At 43.3% G+C, this 4991-nt stretch overlaps 1 pseudogene; it reads right to left on the bottom strand.

Annotated features, from left to right (window-relative positions):
* Positions 1 to 790: 790 nt before the first annotated feature.
* The window catches only part of LOC103588650, a 12371-nt pseudogene continuing 8170 nt past the window's right edge, over positions 791 to 4991 (bottom strand).

Below are 4991 nucleotides of genomic sequence, written 5' to 3'. Positions count from 1 at the left end.
AAGGTTTATGGTCTTAATAAAATTTGGAAAAATTTTCGCCATTGTTTTGTCAGTTTATTGTCCTCCTGCATTTTCTTTTTCAAGTTTTTTTGTTTTTAAAGATGAAGTGGGGGGATCGTAACCCTTGGCTTGGTGTTGTCAGCACCACGCTCAGCCCGTGAGCGAACCGGCCATCCCTATGTGGGATCCGAACCCTTGACTTGGTGTTATCAGCACCGCACTCTCCCGAGTGAGCCACAGGCCGGCTCAGCTTTACTTATTTTAAAGGTAAAATGGATATTTTGTTAAACCAGCCACACTGGTACTGATATTAACAAGGTACAGCAACATACAGACGTTAGAGTGAGGAACAAATTAGGGGTTGTAGTAACACAGAGACAAATGGGGTGGAGGAAATCAATGAAGCACCTTGTGGTTTATTAAATAAAGCCTCCCAATCCCAGAAAATAGGAATAACCCTTCATCACATCTCTGTATTTTTTACTTTCTACCCTTGAGGTTAGATTCTAAAATATCCAAACTAGTATTATATCTACTTATCTATAGCTAAAGTCATCTATCATGTCCACAGTAGCAAATGTTATTGAAACCTCTGATTAGACTTCAATCATACCTCACCCCCCAATTGATAAAATAATCACAACTAGAACCAAGAGATCAAGACAGAGATACATAGCTCTAAAACAAGGAAAGTCAAATAAATAAATAAATAAAACAAGGGAAGTTGTATGAGGAAGAAAGGATGGAATTCAGCCACTTCCCAGGCTGAAACTGAATAATTTACCCATTGTCACACATCATCAGGCTGTGTGTTCATGTAGTAATTAAAAAATAAATCCATGGTTTGTTACTAAAATGCTTAGTGATTTGCTGTATTACGTTATGGCTTTCCCTAGCAGCTTTCAAGGTGGCCTCCAAATCACTGGCATAATTTTGCTGGAACTGCCTGCAGGGCTGCAGAGTTTCTTCTCCATAGTTCTGGAATGGGTTGTTCAGGCCTGATTGTTCCAGGCTTGGGTGCACCAAGTTTTGACTGTTCCAGGAATTGTTGCTCCTAGACTGGCTGTTCCAGCTTTCATTGCTCCAAGTTGGGTGGTTCACATCTGGTTGCTCCACACTGGAAGGCGTCCAGATCAGATGTGTTCTGATAGGAAGAACAGAGGCCCGGGTATTCTGTAGGTGCTGAGCCTTGCTGAGCCACGCTGTTGCTATTCTTGGGCCAGTTGTTTTTCTACCACCTCTTACATTTCATTCTCTGGTTCTGGAACCAGGTCTTAACCTGTTTGTAGCTAAGGTTCCGGATGTTGGAAAGTTCTTGCATCTGCTGGAAACTGAAGTATTTCTGGAATCTATCATTGGGTACATACAGCTGGGTGGGAGAAAACGCGGTTCTGGTCTATTGATGTTACCTTCCGTCTTCACTGCGCTCTTCTCTACAGAAGTGGGTAATTTTACTTTGGGTCTGGTGGAAGAATCAGGGCTGTACTGAATAAACAGATCTGTGGAGGAAGAAAGAGGAGAGAGTCTCTGTGGGACATCTCAGCAGAAGACACTTGCAGGGATGGAAAATTTTCTTCAGACTTCTAGAATTGGATGCTTTGGAGCAAGGCAGTCTTTGAAGACAAAGTGGGTCCACACTCGTTGTGGGGAGAGGGGGAATCAAAGAGCTAGGCTATAAAGAAAACCTAAGCCTTTAAGGTGGAAGATCCTAGAGAAATAGGAAGATGTCCAGATGTAAAAAAATCAAAAAGCCAGTGTAGTGGATTGAATTATGTCCCCCAAAACTCATCAAAGCTTGAATTGTGTCTCCCAAGTTTTATATATTAGGAACTTAACCCCCACTGTGACTGTTAAGAGGGTGGGAAATCCTATTATGTTCCCCCCAAAACTCACTGAAGCCTCATTGAATTGTGTCCCCCAAGTTGTATGGATTAGAAACTTAGCACCCACTTGTGACTATTAAGAGGCCATAGGGGCAGAAATCCTATTACGGTAATTGAAAGGTAGAGCCTTGAAGAGGTGATTGGATTATAGGACCATGCAGTAGTGAATGGATTAAAAATGGTGGTCAGGGGCGTGGTTCTGAGGGCTTTAAAAGAAGAGGAGGGTCTGTCTTGCTCTCCGCTCTCTCTGCTTCCACCATCCTGCAATGTGAGACCCCTGAGTCACTGTCACCACCACCAGATGGACTTTGGACTTCCCAGCCTCAGAAACTGTAGAAAAGAAAAAGACCCAGAAAAATGTCATTTTTCTTTATAAATCACCCAGTTTCAGGTGTTTTGTTACAAGCAACATAAACAGACTAATACAGAAAATGCCAGGATGAAGCAAGTCCCCTCCACAGTTAACAGGAAGTAGCCAATCCGATCCCACCTCTGCTTCATTTTAGATGTCTTCAATTCACTGATCTTTTCTTTTGCAGTGACTAATCTGCTCTTAGTTTTATCCAGTGTGTTTTTCATTTTGGATATTGTATTTTTCATCTCTAGAAATTCCTTCTGGATCTTTTTTATATCTTCCACTTCTCTCCTTATGCCCATGTTTTCCCTCTACCTTCTTGAACATAGGAAACATATTTGTAATTGTTTTAATGCCCTCAGATGTTAGTTCCATAATGTTTATCATTTTTAGGTCTGTATCAAATGGTTTTTTTCTCCTGATAATTGTCCTTATTTTCCTGCTTCTTTGTATGGCCGTTTTTTGTTTTGTTTTATTTTATTTTTTGTTTTTTACTGGGTATCAGTCATTGTGAATTTACATAGTTGGTTGCTGGCTTTTGTTTTATTCCTTTAAATAGTATTGGACATTTTTCTGGCATGAATTTCAGTTTCATGGAATAGGGTCCGTTTGAGGCTTACTTTAAGCTTTTTTAGGACAGTCACAGAGATGTATTTTTTCCAAGGCTAACTTAGCCCCACTAAGGCAATATCCCAAGGATTCTTCCTGATGCTTTGTATATTATGTCTTTGCATTCTGGTGAGTGAAAACAAAACTATTTCCAACCCTATGTGAACTCCAGGAATTGTTCTGCTACTTTTTTTCAGCAGTCCCTTTCCTAGCCCTTCGTAATTTCTTCTCATGCTTGATCAGTACTCAAAACTCAAAGGGATACCTCTCCAGATCTCCAGAGCTCTCCCAGTCTGCAAAATTCTTTTATTTATTTTTTTAATTTATTTTTGTGGTGGCTGGTTGGTAAGAGGATCTGAACCCTTTGCCCTGGTGTTACAACACTGTGCTCTAACTAACTGAGCTAACCAGCCAGCCCCCATGATCTTTCTCTCTCTCTTTTTTTTTTTTTGGCAGTTTTGTATGTGCGTGTGTGTGTGTGTTTGGTGGCTGGCCGGCAAGGGGTTCTGAACTTGTGACCTTGGTGTTACAAGGCTTTGCTGTAACCAACTGAGCTACCCAGCCAAGTCTGCAAAATTCTGTCCTCTCAGGTACTCTGCCTACCACATTCTGGCTAACTTGGACTTCCCAAACTTCAGCCTCTGTCTCCTCAGCTCAGTGAGGCTTCTGGGCTCTGTTTCGAGCTCCCTTATCTCAGGGGTCACAGTCCTGCACTGCCTGTTGCCCATTGCTGAAACCCACTGCTTCCTATATTTTGTCTGGTTCTCTGGTTGTTTATAAACAGTTTACCTATTCTATTGGGTCACTTACAATTGTGTTGCTGTTAAGAACAGAGCTACCCTGACTATTCCTGCCTCAACCTAGTGCACATGGGATAAGTTTCTCTGGGAGGCATTTTTCAAAGGGTCATTCTTGACTCATCAGTGGGTTGTGAACTGACTAGAGAAAGAGTAGGATTGCATGGCAAGACTGAGAGCCTGGCTGTGTTTGGGAACAATAAATTTATAGAAGTTCCAATCTACCCTGTTGTGGGACTTTCTCCTGTGGCATCAGTTGCTTGTGTAGCTGTAGAGAAGGTAGCTTGTTAGAGTTAGCAAGGAGTGAGGCTTTGTCAGGTGAGTGCCACAGCAGGACAAAGGGGCACGGGAATTTAGAATGAGGCAGGAGAAACAGTGGCTCATGGAATCTAAGAGAGATGGGATGTGAAGTCTGGAAGGGGCTGACGGATAGGGTAGAACTACCAGAGAGTTGGAGGCTCTGATGAAGTCAGATAAGTGGTGTATGAGGAGCAAATGAGTGAGGCTGGAAAGATGTGGGGTGATGATAGAGCTGAGGATGCTGCATAGGTGCTTTTGAACAGTTTCAAATGATGGCAAAGTCCAGGATATGGCCATAGAAGTGGGTGGCTGGGGTGCACTGGAGGTGAAGGTTTTCAGAAATGTGGAGTTCAGGGTGTTATCTGGGTCAACCTTTGATGAACTATGGCTAAACCTTGGGTGGAGAGAGAGTACGTGAGGTAAACGATAAATTCTTATAGGAACAAGTTGAAGTGACCAGGGTGGTGAGTGGAGAACAGTGACTAGGAGCAGAAAAAAGTATCCAGTAGGACAGGGTTTTGGTGCGGAGGGAGAATTGTAGGTAGCATAACAGGAGGTGGCGTGGGGAGAATGAGAGGGCTCCACAAGGCAGACACATGGCAGGATGTGGAGGCAGGTAGAAGAAAGAGCTTCTCAGAAGAAGTGGAGGGTGTAGGGGAGCTCCTGGATTATGGAGCAGGAGTTCCAGAGAGTAGGATGGGTTAGTCTGGGACGGAGCTTGGGAAAAGGATGGGAAATAACTAGAAAGGGGGAAGACTTTGCAAAGGCCTTTGGACACTGACCTCACTCAGTGTTGGAACCCTTTTTATTCCTCTGGGTGTCCTCTGGGTGCCCAGGGGTCTCGGTGCTGGGGATAAAGTTGGCCAAGTGGTCACTGGATCCAGCTCTTTCTGAAGCTCTGGGCTAAGTGCAGGAAAGGATGAGCCAGAAACAGATGATTACAATTGCAATTGGGAAGCCTATATTGGTTGCTTTGTGTGGAGGATGGATGGAAAATTCTGGGTGTAAGAGTAGGTGACTGTATATGGTAGGAGGCAGCAGATGATG

Source organism: Galeopterus variegatus, unplaced genomic scaffold (assembly GCF_000696425.1).
Source record: "Galeopterus variegatus unplaced genomic scaffold, G_variegatus-3.0.2 Scaffold598, whole genome shotgun sequence".
NCBI lineage: Eukaryota > Metazoa > Chordata > Mammalia > Dermoptera > Cynocephalidae > Galeopterus > Galeopterus variegatus.
The sequence above is the reverse complement of the archived record's forward strand: the minus strand, read 5'-3'. Positions and strand labels throughout refer to the sequence as shown.